General features: G+C 49.8%; 1 protein-coding gene across 8 annotated transcripts in view; it reads left to right on the forward strand.

Moving 5' to 3' along the window:
- The window catches only part of TNS3 (tensin 3), a 223,522-nt gene that overhangs the window by 22,119 nt on the left and 182,376 nt on the right, over nucleotides 1-19,027 (forward strand). Inside the window, exon 1 of one of the 8 annotated variants that reach the window (XM_010829020.1) lies at nucleotides 7,381-7,404. The exons of 6 other annotated variants lie outside the window; for them this stretch is intronic. The gene's annotated coding sequence lies outside the window, so the exon portion shown is untranslated. Of the gene's footprint in view, nucleotides 1-7,380; nucleotides 7,405-15,283; nucleotides 15,309-19,027 lie in introns of those variants that run through there. One more of the 8 variants, XM_010829017.1, reaches the window with a different exon arrangement.

Genomic DNA, 19,027 nt, shown 5'->3' on the forward strand with positions numbered 1-19,027 from the left:
CTGTCCTATTCCTGCTGCATGGGGCTGGGATGATTCTGTCCCAATTTTTCTAGGGAGGAAACACAGTTGAATTCTGCAAGCGAGTGAAGGCAAAGGTGGGCTTCAGCCCTGTGTCCTTAGAATGAAAACCCCACACACCATGTAGCTGTAGCAGGAAGTGTACCCGGTTGGGCTCTGTGAAATCTGTGCCTCTGGACACTTGTGAGGAAGGTGGGGCACCCAGAGTCTGGGAGTTCCTGGTGAGCCTGAAAGTTGGGGCACAGATGGGAGCTTTGCATTTTGCCTTGGGCTAAGAAAAGAAGAGAAAACAGTGTGAGCAGAGGAAACATCCCTAGTGGGGATTACCTGGAGGCGGCCCAGCCCCTTTGATCTCTGGTGCCCTGGACTGGCTGCAACTTGCTACCATCAGGACAACAAATTCTCTTTCCCCTTTTATGTTGGGAGCCCACACAGGGCTCTGAAATTGGAAGCGCTTCTTTCCTCTTGCTTGCAGGAAGCATTGCCCTGTATGAAGAGGGAAGACCTGCTGGGGCCTTGTTGATGGGGCTGGGATGGTCCTGAGGCTCAGGACTGACTGACAGCAAGATGGCACATCTCCCGGAGGCCTGCTTACCACCCACCTCCTACCCTGAGCTCCTGAAATAGGACATCCTTCCAGTTTGTAGACTTTCTCTGGAAAATTCCATGATACATGCTTTTGAACTGTGGGAGCCACCCCTCAGCACATGCTTCATTGCATTTTGGTGGAATAATTCTTTGTTGGAGGGTTTGCCCCAGGAATTGCACAGCATCTCTATCCCCTCCCAGTGAAAGTTGGTGACCACCCCACTTGTGGTGACGATTGAAAGAAAAAAGATTCCTTTTATTTCCAAATGCCCTTGACATCTCTCCAATTATTCGTGGCTAGAGAAATCACTCAGTACTTGAAAAAAATGAACTAGGATGAAAACAATTCCAGAGTATTCTACAGGTTGTAAGGTATTTAAAAAATTTTTTTTTCAGTTTTTAATTTTTTTTAATCATCTTTTGAATACTATATAACAACAACCGATGCAGGAGTTTTTAATACATGTATCAATGTGTGTTTTACCAGGATGCTGGTTGAAATGCACTTCTTACTGTGTGTTGCTGTCAAAAAGTTTGGAAAAATGCTGTGGACTGACGGGCGTTTTGGTCATTATACCTTGTGGAAATTCTTTTTATGTGTTTGAAAGACTAAAAGACAGGCATCTTTGAAGGGTAGGGAGGAGGACTGGGTTAAAAGAACTCGTGTTTGGGTAAAGAGGTCCTTGTGTGAGCTTGGCACAAGCAGGACTGATGGTCGTGGTTGAGGTAAGGGGCCCGTTTGTCCAGGGCCCTTCAGGGGAGGCGTTCGTGTTCTGCATCTGTACATGGGTTTGAAGACCGGAGAGACGACAAAGTCAACCCTTTTGAATAAGATGCCTAAGAAGTTGGCTCAAGCATTGTTCAGATTGGTGGGCGTTCCCAGGAAGGTCAGAGCCTCTGGGTCAGGGTGTCCCCCATGGCTCCCCCTCCTGCTCTCGCTTGTCTCCTGCTCTTGGCAGCCTTCCTGGGTGATTCAGCATGGGCACAGAGCCTGCTCCTTTTCAGGCTGGGGAGTGGGGGCAGCACCCTCCACGCCAAGACCCACGGGAATCAAACCCCGACCAGCGCACTTGTGGAAGGAGCCTTACCACTGGGGTCTGGCCTTCATGCCAGGCATGCAGGAAGGTGTGGGTGGCCGGCCAGGGGTCTGCACTGCATGCCCACCTCAGAAATCTCATCTCATCCCCTCAGCCTCTGGGAAGAAGGCTGAAGCCTTATTTCACTCTGCTTAGGAAGTGTGGCTTAGAGGTCCTCCCACTGACGAGAGAAGCTCATAGCAGGGCACAGTTATTGGTTAAAAAAGAAATTCAAGCAAATGATGAGCAAAGTCATTCTGTCCTGTCAGGTTGCACAGAACATCCCTGTGGTGACCCCTGATGCTCTAGGATGGGCTGTGAGCAGGTGCGGCGAGCAGTGGCTGTGGACAGCCGGGACAGACTGGGGCTGGGACCAGGGAATTGAAAACATTCTGGGTCTGCCTCACGGTAGCCAACTTCTGTTTGATTAAATAAAAGGAATCTTTAAAAGATCACATTTTGACTTAAAAGTTTCTCTAGAGGTCCCTACAGTCGACCATGTTTTGAGTGGAATGTCTCACTGTCCAGGAGTCAGTGGGGTTTATTTTACAAAAGAAGGTAACAGGGTTCAGGAGGATTCGAATGTGCCCCTCACAGAAAAGCCCCACCTGCTTGCCTCCCCCTTTGTGGATGTGCGTGGATGTGCACACAGGCATGCAGGCAGGCATATACACGTGCTGTGTGTCTGCACGTGTGCATCTATGAACATTTCTGTGCACACATGTTGCGTGCTCATGCTCACACATGTACACACATATAGACAAACACGCATCTATGTAATGAATATCTTATGTGTACACGTGTGTGCATGTGTATGCATATAAACATATCCATATGTATTCATATGCAAAACATGTGTATGTAATGCACACATATGTATAGGTATATGCACATGCCATTGTCGATTTCCCTCTCTTTTTTTTTTCCCTTTGGCTGCACCTGGCAGCATGTGGGACCTTAGTTTCCTGAACAGGAATCGATCCTGTGTTCCCTTTAGTGGAAGTGCGGAGTCTGGACCGTCAGGGAAGTCCCTTTCGATTTCTGAAATGGAAGCAGAGAGCCTTTTGGCGGAGGTTGTTGTTGCTATTGTTTTCGTTCCTCAGGCAAATCATTTCTGGAGCTCACTCACATGCTGAACTCCAGACTGCTTCCTGGCTTGGCAAGGTTAACGTGAATGCTTTGAGCGGTTCTTTTATTTGTCAAGCCCCTGTTATTTTGTGAGAATTCATCTTGCAGCCAAAATAACCTCAGGGGAAAAATAATGAAAAAAAGAAATGAATGAGATGTTTCAGAAGAATGTGCCTGGAATGGGGTGTATGCAAATAAATAAGCTCGCTGTTCCTTTTCAATGTCTGTTTAAATGTTTCCTTTAAAAAAAAGAAAATGATAAAGACACAGCCACAACAGATGCAACTACAACACTGTAATGTGGGTATGTGGGGAGGACGGGAAGAAAGCCCGCTTCCTTCTACTTTGCCCGCCCATCCATCTTTCTGGACGAAGATACATTGTTGAAGCTCTTTGCACAATGCCTCTTAATGTGCCTTAGCAGAAATATTCTTTGTTATTACATTGTCTCTGCAATGTGAGGACTCCTGCCTATGTAATATTTCTGGTTATGGATTTGCTCAGTGGCATATTCTTCCTAGGTGCTGGGGTTACCGCATGGCTCCGTCCCTTTATGGATTTTGTTTCCCTCTCGCTGTGACTGACGATGATGACATCGCCCCTTCTTGCTTGGCACCTCTGTCTTCTAACACCTCCTTAACTGGAATTCACAGGGATTGAGTGAGCAAGGCCAGGAGCATGACCATTTTTGTAGTTTTTGATCTATATGGTCACATCACTTTCCAAAGTGCCTCCCTGGATAATGAACTGTCTCATTCAGGATGTCTCCTCATTGGAGTTTTGGGCCAAAGCCTCTACGTCCCTTCACTCTGTGGTCTCCTTTCTGCTACATCAGCACTAAGCAAGACAGAACCCTGCTACCCTCCATGTCAGAGTGGGTTTGGGCTGCAGAACCTCGGTCCTGGCCCCTGCTACCACCTGGTGCCAGCTACCAGCTGCCATTGTCCCTTGCTGGGGCTCTTTGCCACATTGCTGCCACCTCTCCTTCCCTCCAGTCTCTGTCACATCACAGCCCGCCTGTGCTCACAGCACTCTGGCTAGCTCTGTTTCTCACAAGTCAAGTCCTTACATTGGCCTGGTCCCCTTCCCACCTCGGAGCCCGTTCTGTCCCCTACCCCTGCCCTGGGCATGACCTGCTGTGGCTCCTCTCCACGTATGGCTCTGGTGTTCCTTAGGCGTCTATGTCTATGGCCTCTGCTCAGTCCTCTGGGTGTGCATGCATGCATGCCAAGTCTCTTCAGTCTGTCTGACTCTTTGCAACCCCATGGACTGTAATATACCAGGCTCCTCTGTCCCTGGGCTTCTCCAGGTGAGAATACCCGAGTGGGTTGCCATGCCTTCCTCCAGGGGATCTTCCTGACCCAGGGATCAAAACTGTGTCTCTTATTATGTCTCCTTCATTGGCAGGCAGGTTCTTTAGCACCAGTACTACCTGGGAAGCCCCTCAGTCACCTGTATATAAAATATCAAATCACCCTTGATGAAGAAGCACCCTGCCCTTACATGTCCCTGGCATGATTTTCTGTCTTTTTCATTTGGCTTAATTTTTTCCAGAGCATGTGGCATATGCCATATGCTGTCTCTGTTGCCTGCCTGGCTACCTCCTGGAATGTAGGCCCTGTGAGGACAAGGTCCTTATTTCATTCATGCTCTGTTGCTGGCGTCCAGCGCCTGCACATGGACACGTGGTCAGGGTCCTGAGGGGGATACGCACATGGGGAGGGACCCAGAGGGGCCCAAGCTTGGGCCCCAGGCTTGTCTGTCTTCTGGGTGGCAGGGGGCCCTGTTTGCCTGACAAGAAAGAGGCAGGGGGACACTGCAAAGTGTCGACTCCTTTGGGGGCCAGGTGTTTCAGGGAGTACTCCTGGTGTTTACCTGGCGGCCAAGGAGGCTGAGCCCTGGCTGCCCCTCTGCAGAGTGAGTTCACACTCCTGGGCTGGGAGTGAACCTGGAGGAGGGTCTCAGTCACTCCAGAACCAGTTCTCCTTCGGGGTGGCAAGATGCCCCCGGAGTGGGGAAAGACTGGTGGGAACAATCAAAGCTTAGATTCTTCTGTACCTCTCTCAATCTATCATAGGTATTTCCATGTCAAGGAGTATGGATCTGATTGCTGCTTTTTATGATGGTATACTCTTAAAGATTCCTGTGTGTTAGTGCCATCAAATTGTCTCAGGCAATTTTGTTGTTGTTCAGTCTCTCAGTCGTGTCCAACTCTTTGCAACCCCATGGACTGCAGCATGCCAGGCTTCCCTGTCCATCACCATCTCCCAGAGCCTGCCCAAACTCATGTCCACTGAGTCGGTGATGCCATCCAACCGTCTCATCCTCTGTCATCTCCTTCTCCTCCTGCCTTAAGTTTTCCCCAGCATCAGGGTCTTTTCTAATGAGTTGGCTCTTCGTTGGATACTGAAGCTGCATCCACTTTCTTCTGCTGTGCATACTTCTGTGAGGAATGGCCTTCCATCCAATCCTGATCTCCCTGTGTGCTCATTGCTTTAGAACATATTCCTGTGTGGAATCGCACACCCCATGCATGTTTTACATGAAGAGATGCAGATTTTGTTTGCATGCGCCTTGCCGACTGAGATGCTGTATAAGCATGTCTTGTGCTTCTCCTGCTTTGGGACAGGGTCCCTGTGGTCTGGCTGCTACTGTCTTGCTTTGTGTGTTTCACTTTGCAAAGGGCAGTATGCTGAGCTGTCCTGCGGGGGCTGCTGGGCGGGAGCCCAGGGTAGCATCCCTGATTCCATTTCCAGCCTTCATTTATGCAGCAAACAGGCACGGGTCTCCCTATGATGATGTGTGACACGCTTGGAGAGGCGAGCATGGGGCACTGTACATGCTGAATGGGCTGGGGGCCAGTGGACCTCACCCATGTCACCTTGAGAGGGCCCTGCAGGGAGATGTGTTTTGGCATTTGGGATGAAGGGCCTCCAGGTGGAAGGCAGGAGGGGAGAGAGGAGACCAGGTAGGCGCCCTGCCCTGCGAGAGGGGTCAGATGCAGCAGCTGGGCTCTGAGCAGTGGGGAGGCCTGAAGGGGTCAGTGAGGGGCCTGCCAAGGGCCGTGAGGAGCACATTCATTCATTCATTCATTTATCACTCAGTCTGGGCTTAGTGCTGATTCAGGCATGGGGAATCCCACGCCAGCCAGGCACATGGGGTCCCTGCCCTCTTGGATGGACAGGCAGTAAACCCATCCACAATGCCCCCAGGACAGGAAGTTAGGTAGCCGTAAGGACACTGGAGGATAACCAGGCCACGTGAGGAGAGTGAGCATGGGCAGAGGTGGGAGGGCTATCCCCATACTGTGTCAGGCAAGGCCTCTCAGGGTAACGTTTTGGCAGAGATTTGAAGGAAGTGAAGAGTAAGCCGCACGGGTGAGTTGCAGGTGGCAGGAACAGCAGGTGCAAGTGTTCTGAGACAGGAGCTTTCTGAGCAGGTGGGAAAAGAGCAGGGGAGTTGAACAGGTGCAAGGCGGTCACGGGCTGGCGCAAATGGTCTATGGGCCCAAGGTCAGAAGTTTGGGATTTTCTGGTTAAAAGTGTGCTTGTGAAAGCTGGGGAGTGTGCTGTGCTTTGTTAAGTCCTGATTCCTATTAAGGCAGGGCCTGTGGGTGCAGAGAGCTGGTTAGCTTGCTGATTGGGGGCTGGGTGTGGTGGCGATGGAGACCAGAGAAAGGTCTTTTGGGGATTCGTTTTGAAGGGCTTGTTGGCCGGGTGGCCCTATGGTACTTGTGAGGAGACAACCCAGAGTTCTGACTTGGAGGGCTGAGGTTAATGATGCTCAGGGGATGGCCTGGTGGAGATGTGGAGCCAGTGATACCCGGGACTCAGCAGGGAAGGGCCAGAGGGGACGTGGGGCATCATCAATGATGACAGGATAGGCTGGAGGGGACAGCTGGGGGGAGTGTGCACAGAGGACAGTCCAGGACACTTAAGAGGTGCCCAGGGGACAAGGACTGTCCAAGGGAGATGAGAGCAGGACCCAAGAAAGAGAAGGTGCCTAGGACGTGGGGGGCTGGGAACTAGGAGAGGGAAGTGTAGGGAAGTGTGGCATGTGGGTAGCAGCCAGGTGAGCTGACAACTGGGGTGGGTGAGGAGCAGCTGGGTGTGATGAGCTAGGTGGGCACTGGTGGGCAGTTTGGGAGGATGGAGAGGAAATTCTGGTTGTCAGTCCCAGGCGTGGAACCTGGGCAGTGGACGTGGACTCTAGCCAACCCCTGAAGGAGTTTCCCTGGAAGAGGATTATGAAATGAGCCATGATGGTGGCCGGGGTTGGAGGTCACACAAGGGCCATCTTTTTTTTCTTTCCTTTTAAAAAAATGTTTGTTGCTGTTGTTAGTCACTAAGTTGTTTCCGACTCTTTGTGACTCCATGGACTGCAGCACACCAGGCTCCTCTGTCCTTCACTGTCTCCCAGAGTTTGCTCAAATTCATATTCATTGAATTGGTGATGCTATGTAACCATCTCATCCTCTGTCATCCCCTTCTCCTGCCTTCAGTCTTTCCCAGCATCAGGATCTTTTCCAACGAGTCAGCTCTTCGCATCTGGTGGCGAAAGTATTGGAGCCGCAGCTTCAGCATCAGTCCTTCCAATGAGTATTCAGTATTGATTTCTTTTAAGATTGACTGGTTTCATCTCCTTGCAGTCCAAAGGAATCTCAAAAGTCCTCTTCAGCCCCACAGTTCCAAAGCATCAATTCTTCAGCATTCAGCCTTCTTTATGGTCCAACTCTCATGTCCATACGTGACTACTAGAAAGATCATAGCTTTGACTATACAGTCCTTTGTCAGCACAGTGATGTCTCTGCTTTTTAATAATTTTTTAAAAATAATTTTATTTTTGGCTGTGCTGGGTCTTTGTGTTACGCAGGCATTTCTCTAGTTGTGGCAAGCAGGGGCTACTCTCTGGTTGAGGTGTGCAGGCTCTCATTGCAGTGGCTTCTCTTGTGGAACACAAGCTCTAGGGTGCACGGGCTTCTGTAGTTGTGGTGCGTGGGCTCAGAAGTTGTGACTCCTGGGCTCTGAAGTGCTCGCTCAATAGTTGTGGTGCATGGGCTTAATTGTTCCAAGACACATGGGATCTTCCTGGACCAGCGATCCATTCTGTGTCTCCTGCATTTTCAGGCAGATTCTTTATCACTGAGCCACCAAGGAAGCCTGCAGGGGGGCTATCTTTAAACTTGGGTGCCTTGCAGCCTCTGTGTCTGCCGGGGAGTCAGCACAGGAAGAAAAGTTGATGAGGCTTGACTGTAGGGGAGCGAGAGTCAAGGCTGCTATGAGCACCTGCTGTCATCCAGGTTTACACCCTGCCAGCTGGGAAAAGGGTCAAGACATTGTTGTGCATTTCATTTGCCAAGGGCAACAGACTCTGAGTGTTGGTGTGCACGGGGTGGCTAAGCACTGGTAGGAGCCCACTGTGGAGTGGGGTGGGTGGCAGCACCCCTTACAGAGGTTTCCTGGAGGCCAGACTGAGTGCTTCTTGCAGGTGGTGACCTTTGCTTGTGTCCTTGACCTTGGCCATCCCAAACTCATGCACAGTGGGTGTACAGTGGACTTGGTGAGCTGATTGAACAGTAGGTGGTCCCTGAGCCCCTACGCTTGTGATAGAGGAGACTGGAGAGCTAGTGAGCAGAGCCCTGCACCTGTGCTTACAAGGGTCCACCCCCAGCTACCCAACCTGAGACTGGCAAAATCATGCTAGTAACGAAAGATCCGAAGCCCCCTTTCTCCAGTGAGTGCTGACAGTCTCTGAAAGTCCAGGCCTCAGTCTGGTCTACCAAACCAGATCTTTCTCCCTTAATTCCCAGCCCATCTTTGGTGGTCGTGACCCCCCTGGAGTCAGCTCCCATTCTTCCTGTTGCCACCACCACTAAGGTCCTGGTTGAAATACCCGTCCCCACTCTGCTGGCCTGTTTTGCAGGAGGTCTGGCCCCTCCCATCCCCCACCCTCTGCCCCCTCCTGCCCCTTTGCTAGTAAACCTCTGACTCCTCATTTTCTCCACAGTCAAGTCAGATCTTGAGTCTGGCTCCCAGTGCCCCCCACCCCAAGCTTTCTCATCACTGGGACCACTTTCCTCTTCAGGCTTTATCAACTGTCTGTCCCTCCCACACAGTGAACTATGGGAAAAGAATGGAAGGTGGGTGAATGGTGCTGTGAGTCATTGTCAATCAGCTAATCAGAAATCAAAGGGCAGCAGACATGAGGCCACAAGTTCCAAGGCCCAACCCAGGTGTGACCACGGGGTGTGGCCTCTAGTGACCACTGCCTTAAAACCTGGCATCTGTCTTTATTGATTTATAGTCATTCATTCCTCCAGTGATGTGTATCCAGCACAGCCTGGGATCCTGGAGAAACACACAGTTGATTGTTTGGGGGTGGGGCCTGGGGACACACAGAGAAAGCCTGTGATGGGGCAGGGCCCAGGCAGTGTGCTTCTGTCTGACCTGGACAGTGTCTTCCTCTGGTGGATGCCGATTCCTGCTCTCTGGGCCTGGATGGAGATTTTGCTGTCTTTTTTCTGAGTTGCAACAAGCATTGTTATTTACAGGAAATGCTCTTTTCATGTGCTGGAAGCATCTTGGAGCATGATCTGGGTGAAGGAGAGATTACTTCAAGTCAGGAGCATCATACCAGGCTGGGAAACTTGCTTTTGTTGGAATTTAAATCAGAGATTTTAATGATTAAACTCTCTTTGAGAACACGTTGATGGGGTTGGGTGCAATCCCAGTTCCATCATGGCCTCACTGAGTTTGAGGGTGACCCAGGTATGGGGGAAGTCACCCCAAAGTCCTACCTTCTCCACAGAAAGATGAGACCCAGTCGTGCCTTCCTCACACCCGTCCTGGGACTACAGATACAGATTCATAGTGGCGATGATAAACAGAAGCAATGTCTGCTTTTTAAAAAAATTTCAGAAATAGTTAAAACTTGTTCATATTGAGGGGCTTCCCTGATAGCTCAGTTGGTAAAGAATCCACCTGCAATGCAGGAGATCCCAGTTCGATTCCTGGGTCAGGAAGATTGGCTGGAGAAGGGATAGGCTAACCACTCCAGTATTCTTGGGTTTCCCCAGTGTCAGCTGGTAAAGAATCTGCCTGCAATGTGGGAGACCTATGTTTGATCCCTGGGCTGGGAAGCTCCCCTGGAGAAGGGAAAGGCTACCCACTTCAGTATTCTGGCCTAAAGAATTCCATGGAATGTATAATCCATGGAGTTGCAAAGAGTCAGATATGACTGAGTGACTTTCACTTCATTTCACTTCACTTCATGTTGTTGAAAATACCCCATCTTTCTCAGAAACTGATTTTTCTCCTCATTGTCTACTTGGGGCCTCTTACCTTAGTCCTCCAAACTCTTCTGGCTGTGCAGGGACCCCTCTTAGCAGGAGTCACTGTTCAGTTGATAAATTGTGTCCAACTCTTCTCCACCCCATGGACTGCAGCACACCAGGCTTCCCAGTCCTTCGCTATCTCCCAGAGCTTCCTCAAACTCATGTCCATTGATTCAGTGATGCCATCCAACTATCTTATCTTCTGTTGCCCCCTTCTCCTCTTGCCCTCAATCTTTCCCAGGATCAAGATCTTTTCCAATGAGTTTTCACATCAAGGGGCCAAAGTATTGGAGCTTCAGCATCAGTCCTTCCAATGAATATTCAGGGTTGATTTCCTTTAGGATTGACTGGTTTGACTTAGCAGGGGAGGAGGAATATTTGGTGGGCATCACACCAAAGTCCCTCCGCTTTGGGGTGAACTGCACAGGGACTGTTTGAGGTCGGCAGTGAGCTTATTCTTCTTGTTAGCCGAGGAAGAAATGGGAGGCCCAGGGTGATGACTATAAACCAGCAGACACATAACAAGGAGCAGAGCAGGTCCAGAGTGCCCTGAGGTGCTGTCTCTTTTGCAGCTTCTGCAGCCCATCTCGGTCCTGCCTCTCGGAGGAGGCAACATTGGACCCTTATGGGCAGAATCCCTACCCAGAGTTCCTGATGTGGTCTAGCCAGGTTTGGTCAAAGCTAGGGGATGTTGGGCATTTTGGGTTCACAGAACTATGGAGGAATGAAAAGACTGGGGTTCAATCCAGAGATGAAGCTTGGTGACTCAGAGGGTGCTCTGTCAGTGTCTCCTTTCCAACCACACCTTCCCTGTAGGGGCCAGTTCCCAGGCACACAGGAGGGCTGTCTGGATGCTCTAGCAGAAGGGACAGGCCGGATGAGATGCCTCTATCCTCACACCCGACCTGGGGAGATAACTTGGGTTTGGGACCACCCGTAGGAGGTCGGCTCTGCTGTGACAGTGGAGCATTGCTCACTAGGTTAAACTTCCCAAAGCTTCTGCTGGTTGCCAACAGCTGGGGATGCATCTCTGCAGAACTGGGATTTCTGGAGGGGCTAGGGGCTTCCCTGGTGGCTCAGATGATAAAAAATCTGCCTGCAATGCCAGAGACCTGAGTTCGATCCCTGGGTCGGGACAATCCCTTGAAGTGGGAATGGCTACCCACTCCAGTATTCTTGCCTGGAGAATCCTGTGGACAGAGGAGCCTGGCGGGCTTTAGTCCATGGAGTTGCAGAGTTGGACACAACTGAGTGACTAACACACACACACACACACAATCCACTATTATCACTATTTTGATGTTCAGGTTGTCCCAGATCTGGCCAGGACAGCCTCTGCAGGCCAACTCAGCCCCCTGGTCATGCAGCCCCACCATTCTGGAAGCATTCCTTTACCTTTTGACGTTTGTACCATCCCTGACTCCCTGATCTGAAATCAGCCACGTCTCCAGGGAGCCCTGATTTCTTTTACTGGGAATCAGAGATGTGGGTGCTGCATGTAACCACTACTCTTGGGAGCTTCTTTAGGCGCCCCCTCCCCCACCACAGACAGAGCTGGGGAGTGTAGGGAGTTTATATGTGCCTCTGTGTGTATGGGTGCATGCCTGTGCATGGGTGTGTGTGTGTGCATGTGCACATTTGCATTCGTTTTCATTTCTGTATCTGTGTCTCTGCATTGAAAACATGAGTTACACCAGCATCTGATTCCAGTCCCACAGCACGGCTTTCACTGAAATGTTCTCCCTTTCTGTGTTAGTAAACTCCTTCTTCACCCAGTGGTCCCAGGACACAGTATGTTCACGTGGTTCCTCCTCTCTCACTTCCAGAGACTCCCGCTGCCCTCAGGGTTGGGCCTTGGCTTGCTTTGTGGGGCCCCCTTCCTCTCCACGCCTGCTCTTAGGATGCAGACTCTGCCTGTCTGCCATCCATGCCCCAAATGCATGCTGTGCTTCTGTTCACACAAACACCCTGCCTTATGGTCCCCTGGTTCTTTTCCTGTCTCAAAAATGTCCATCTCTCCTAGGTCTCAGCCCACCTGTCATCTGTTTTCCCTGAAGTCCCATGAGTGGGCTCAGTGCCCCCTCATAATGCCACATACAGACATTTCCACCGTTGGGTAAAGGGGAGTCATTCATCACTGTAGTCCCTGTGATGCCAGGCACACAGGCTGCTCATCAGCGTTCTGGGATGGCCTATGGGAGTAGCCTCCATTCAGTTAGATGAGATCCTGGATGGGCCAACCTCACATCTTGTCTTAGAGTTGGACTCAATGCTGAGCTCATGTCCCCAGTCCAGTCTGGCTTCCCAGTCTGGGTTGGTGATACAGCCCCGAGGCCTGGTATTGGAGCTTTACCCTCAAAGTTTGGACCCAGGCCCCCTGAAGTCCATCTTGTACAGGAAGAACCTCCTTTGTTGTTGGGGACTCAATGCAGCCAGAATTCAGAAGCAGATGTCAGGCCAGCAAGAAGCAAGGAGGATTGTCACTTCACCACGGGCAGGCTAGGCTCGCAGCACAATAGTGGGGTGAATCTGGCAAGGCTGGAGTGGCTGGCTTGGTCCCTAGGCTGAGCTGGCCCCAAACCCTCATGCTTCGGCTTGCCTCAGAGGGGTGGTGTGGGAAGCTAGAGGGAAAAGGGACTGGAGAGGGGGCCAAGAGGCAAAGCGGGGAGTCCTGGCAGGTTTGTGTTTGCGAAGTTCACTTGGGCTCTGGTGTTCTGGACTTCAGTGGACTATCTGTGATCCCTGATTCTCACTGAGTTGTGATAGCCCACTGTGCTATCATCCATGAGGTGTGATTGCATGCATGTATTTATTATTAATAATAAAGTGTGGGAATTTTCTGAATGATGTATTTTTTAATTGAATCAGAGGAGATTCAGGTGTCCCTACGAAAACACCCGTTTGTCTTCCAACCTGGCAACCATGGGCCTAGGTGCACTGGTGCTCAGGACCATCATCACCAAGGGCCCCATAGAGTGTGCAGCCATGTCCATGAGTTCAAGGAGCTTTATCATGTTGAAAGTTACCTGTTTGCTAGGATTGAGGTTCCTCCTTCTGGTTCCATGGGTGAGACTGGTGATAGATCTGGCTGATTCCTGGGAAAATGCTTGACTTGTGTGCCCTCAGACAGCAGAAGAGTGTGCTTCTAGCTGAGCCTGTAGGCACAGCTCTGGGCTCCGTCTTGTTCTCGATGGTGGGGACTCAAATCCGATACAGATGTGTGTTCTTAAGGATCCTGCAGTCATATGGGGGTGAAGGATGTGTATGAAGAAATAGAGCTGAGAGGTGTTTACAAAAACTAAAGTTTGACTCCTTTATAGAAAAAGTGAATAATGATGAATGAATCTAGAAAATAAATTAACAAATGAATGAATGACTATAGAGACAGATGAATATACTCTTATTTGAAGGATGAAGGCGAAATGAGAATGAATGGGTGGCTGCCAGGTGAGAAGCCAGAATGATGTGTTTCTGGGTTTTTTGTTTTTTTTTTTTTGGTGTGTGGTTGAAAGTCAAAGAGCAGCTTTGCTATGCCACCCCAGAAATGGAAAGATGGGTATTTGGTGCCAGAACCTGAGAGGTTAATGTCGGCCTTTGAATTGATGGCTGGAATTTGCACATGTGTTAACCATAAAGGCCTGGGGTCTAGCCCACCCAGACTGCTCTCCAAAGCTAAGACATTTGGAGTTGCAAGCGGAGTTGAAGATCTGAAGTCAGAGCGTTAGACCAACACAGGGCATCAGTGCTGCTGCATCCTGGGCTGGGCACGAGGCAGGCTGAGCCACTGGAACACCCGGCGCTGCTATGCACACAGCGAGCCGGCAGGTCTGAGACCATCCAGCTCCCTGGGCCACGTGCTCCTCTGCATCGGCCTCTTCTACGGGACCCTGCAGAAGGGAGAAGGTGGCCTCAGCTGAACAAGTCCACTGTCAAGGGACCCCTTTCCAGGAATGTTTTCAGAGCTTCTCATGGTGGAGAGCTAAGAGCCACTGGTCCACGAGCCCTGCCCAAGACGACTCAGTCTTGTGGAGTCTGACAGGCAAAGGGCCATCTGTCTGTGGATCAGGCCCACCTTCCCCCTCTGGGCTGTGCTTCAGGCTAAGGGACCCTTCCCCTTTCCAGGTGTCTGGCTTCCTCTTCATGTGAGACCCTGTCCTCACCATCCCAGTCACCTTTATCTTCTTAAAATAAGTTAAAAACAGTTTTAAATTTCCTTCTAAAATCACGGACCCAGAGAGGGAACTCGGATGTGATTTGCTGGGAGCTGGATGGCTCTCTGGATAGTAAGGAGAGGGAAGGGTGCTGTGGATCCCAGACCCCAGGTACAGAAGGCCCCATGGTCATTTCCTTTGTGCTTGCTGGAACCTCTACCTGCTTCTCATCCCACTTTGGCAAGGCTGCTCCTTGTTTTTCTTAGTTGAAGAGGCAAATTGGAAAGACAACCTTTCTGTATTAGAGTTTTCCTTCTTTCCACTCCAAAGCCACTGTTGGCTAGCAGTATAGATTACCGGTGATACTGACCATTACAGATGCAAGTTTACTGGACAGTATACAAGATTTAAAATCCCGAAAGCCAGAGAGCCTGACGCTTTTGATTTTAAGTCCCTGGGTCTGCATTCTTGGAGAGGTCTGAAATCCTAGTCAAGCTGTACTCCAGCCAAAGGCGGGGGTAATCCAGTGGGAGGGCCAAGGGCGTTGGAGGGCGATGGAGGGTTAGTCCCCCACCCCTGTCCTAGGAGGCGTTTCCTCGCCACTTTTTCTGGGTTTGGCTGAGAAACCTTTTTCCTCTTCTCCGGAGCTGCGGTCTGGGGCGGGGGGAAGGGAGCGCTAATTTGTGTCAGATGGAGGGGCGCCGGGGGGCCGTGCGCTCATTCGTCTGGCTTTTGTTCGCGGCATCTGACTCCTGACGACCGAGTGGACTTGGAATTGGCGACCGCTTCATTTCAGGGCTCCAGGGGTCGAACTTCTGGGACTCCCAGACACAGGAGCCCAGGAAGCATACCTGCCGGGCATCACCACCCGGGAGAGGTCCGCGCCTGCCTCGGCCTTCCTCGCCCGGCCCGGCCCTCGGCGGTGGCCCGGACGGCCATGCGGCTGCGCGCGCTGACCCGGGGCCGCCTGGAGGGTGCGCGCGCGGGGCGCGGGCTCGCCGGCACCGGCGCCAGGTGAGTGGGCGTTCTGCGAGGGGGAGGGGCGCAGGGAACCGGGACCCCGGCGCGGCGGGAGCTGGGAGCTGGGACAGGATGGAAGCCCTGGGAGTGGAAGCACTTTTGGGTTGGTGCACGCCTGTGCTTGTGTGTGCCCGCGTACCCCGGTCTGCGCGCCAGTGTGCCCTTGCACTCTTGTCTGCGCGTGCCTGTTCGCGCTTTTGCCCTGGTCACTGCGCGTGCCCGTATGTCCACGAGTGCGCGCGTGCCCTTGTCTATGTACGCGTGTCTCGTGTGTGTTCGTCTGTGCGCGTGTTACTTGAGCAGGAAAGAACGAGCGAGGGAAAGCAGAGCTTTGCCTGGTGGGAGGCCGGCACCCTGGTGAGCCCACGTGAAGTGGGAGACAGCTTTGCTCTTAATTTTCGAATCCAGCTCCGTCTTGAACACACTTCCCTGGACTCCTTTCCTGGAATGGAAGCAGGACATTGGCAGTTTCACGGACTCCCTTCTAGCTTGTGTTTCTTTGCCAAGGAAAAGGATGCTGTAACTCTGGGTGTGTGAGGATGCTCTAGCGTTGTTGCAGAAGTGCAAGTTCCCCAGGGCCGTGTTACAGCGCTTGGTCCTGGGACTGTCTCCCATGGCGCTTGACTTAAGCTGAGTAGATGCACAGGCGGCTCCCTACTAGGTTCAGCAGTCCCCTCTCTGAGTCTAATAATTAGGCATTTATTGCATTCGTTTTACTGGAAACTTATGAAGGTTCTGAGGAGTGAGAAAGTTGTCAGAATGTCAGCCACTTGACATCACTTTGAATTGTACTCATTCTGATTTTTAGTTTAACGATCAAATGCTACTCCTGAGAAACTTGGGGACCGTGTGTGGAAGGCAGAGGATGTCCCTGTGCTCTGGGTCCTTTGGCTGGGTGTAGGCATCTCTGGGCAGGATCACTCCAGAGGTTTGGGGCTCGCTCTCTTCACGCAGGAAGTTGTGGTGTTTAACTTCAGAGTCAAGTTGCTTGGTGATTTTGCTGAGTGCATCAGCCCCCCTCGAATGCTACTGAAGGTTTCCTAGGTAGGAAAACACTCACCTAAATCCTCTCTCCTGAAAGGAAAAGAGGCTTGGATTGTGTTGGTTTAGGCTTTGTGGGGGTAACTGTTGCCACTGCAACATTAGCCGAGAGAACTGAGCCGAGAGGACTGTGAGGTTTTGCATTTTCGCAGAGCAGAGCAAAACGTTACCCTGCTGCATGCCAGTGGAGCACTTCCTCGCTCAGTTTTTCAGAGATTTTTCTTTCTAAAAAGAGACCTCACCATCAAGATCAGCACTAATTACCCTGAACCCCTCAGGGAGTCCTTGTGGAACTGGCAGCCTTGCTCTCTACCCTTCCCACTGTCTGCTCCTAACAATTAAATGCAATTTAGATTCCTGAACTGAGCCTGCTAAATGCTTCAGCATTTCGGCCTCCCCTGTTCCCCGTGCACTCATTGGGCCCGCCTCTTTGGGAGAAATGAAAGCACAGTATCAGGTGAAAACAAAGGCAGCCTAATCCCGTCTAGGCTCACTTCACAATGGAGATGTTATGTACAGATGAAGCGTGAGCAGATGTTATTACACTATCTGAAATGAATTCCTCCACCATCCAGCCACTGAAATGGCTTCGGCCTCCACACAGCACCTCTGCTGTTTCCTTCCTCCAGGTTTCTAACTGTGGCCCAGCCGGCAGGAAAACCACAGGAACACAGTGCCTCTTTCTCCCTGGTTGTAATAAAGGTATTTGTAAGGAATAAAAACGTCACAGTATCCCCTGTTGGCTCACAGAATACAGCCAATTCATTCAGTTGACAAGTATTAATTGAGGGTACCAGGCACTGTGCAGGGCCTTGGAAGACAAATAGATAAGAGCCTGGTGTCCTGCCTGTAGGAAATTACACAAAAGAGACGGCTATAAACAAATAACTGAAATATAAGGGAGGAAAAGTGTGTGCCAGCTGGGGGATTATGATAGAGGCTGTGTGTGTCAGCTACTTGAATGTCTACTCCTGTGTGAGCATGAGGCCTGGGGGGAGACTGGATCTGAGCCCATATTCCTTATCCCTTGGCTACGGGGTCTTGAGCTTGCATCCTATGCTCTCCATGTAGAACAGTGTTGATTATTTATAGCACAGAAGGGCCCTGCCAATGTCATGGACTTCATGATAGTAGCATCTTCATTCCTCTTTTGTAAGCACTGAGTTCAAGAGCCCTACTATCAAAAAGTATATGGTCTCTTGAAAAAAGCAGAAACAGACAGGTAAACAAGTTTGGAATAGCAGTGCCTTGCCGTGGTGTATTAATCTATACACTATTTAGAAGTGTGTTATTTGATGTCCAGATACTTTAGGGGATTTTACTAAAATCTTTCTGTTTCTGATTCCTAATTTAATCACATTGTGGTCAGAGAACATATTTAGTACAACTTGAATACTTTAAAATTTTCTTAGACTTGTCTACTAAAAATTCCATATGCATTTGAAAAGAGTGTGTATTCTGTCGCAGTTAGGTCAAATGTTCTGTAATGTCAGTTAGGTCAAGATACTGATAGTATTGTTCAAAGCTTATGTATCCTTGCTTATTTTCTGCAATAATTATCCATTATTTCTAAAACTAATATTAATTATTGAGAAAGGCTATATTAGTTTGCTAGGACTGCCATAATGAAATAACACAGACTAGGTGTCGTAAACAACAGCAGTTTATTTTTTTTATAGTTCAGGAGGTTGGAAGTCCAAGATCAAGGTATTGACAAGCTTGGATTTTCCTAAGGCCTCCCTCTTTGCTTAGTTTGTGTGGCCACCTTCTCACCACGTCCTCATATGGACTTTCCTCTGTGTGCCAAGCTTCCCTAGTATCCCCTTTTCTTTATATAAGGACACCGGCCCTGTTGGATTAGGTCCCTACCCTTATGGCCTCATTTTACCTTGATTATCTCTTTGAAGGCCCTAACTTCAAACATAGTTACATTGGAGGTTAAAGCTTCAATATATGAATTTGGTGGGGACACAATTCAGTGTGGGATAATGAAATTTCTGACTGTCTATGTTTGCCTGTTTCTCATTGCAATTCTGTCACTTTTCGTTTCATATATTTTGAGAATTTCGTTATTAAATGCGTAACTTTGTTATCTTCTCTTGATGTTTCTACCCTTTTATCATTATGTAGTGCTTCTCTATGTCACTGGGGCTTCCCTGGCGGCTCAGATGGATATCATTGGGAATATTCTTTAATCTGGAATCTACTTTGTTATTAATATAGTCATTTCAGCTTTTCTTTAACACTAACATTGTATATTTTTCTATACTTTTAAAAAAAAATACAATTTGACAATCCCTGCCTTTTAATGAGATGTTTAAACTGTTTACATTAATGTGATTCCTAATATATTGAGGTTTAAATCTATCATCTTGCTGCTTGTTTTCCATTTCTCTTATGTGTTCTTTATTACTGCTTTTTCTCTTTTCTTGCCATTTTAACATAATTTTGTTTTCTCTTCTTTGTTGTATTTATTACCTACAACTCATTATTTTAGTTGTTGCTTTAGGTTTATGTTATAGATTTTTAGCTTGTCGAAGTCTACCTTCAAGTGATAGTGTATTGCTTCATGTAAATTATGAGAGCCTTACAGTGGTATCAGTTCAGTTCAGTCACTCAGTCGTGTCTGACTCTTTGCGACCCCATGAATCGCAGCACGCCAGGCCTCCCTG

Source organism: Bison bison, unplaced genomic scaffold (genome assembly GCF_000754665.1).
Source record: "Bison bison bison isolate TAMUID 2011002044 unplaced genomic scaffold, Bison_UMD1.0 scf7180017864499, whole genome shotgun sequence".
In the NCBI taxonomy this organism is placed as follows: domain Eukaryota; kingdom Metazoa; phylum Chordata; class Mammalia; order Artiodactyla; family Bovidae; genus Bison; species Bison bison.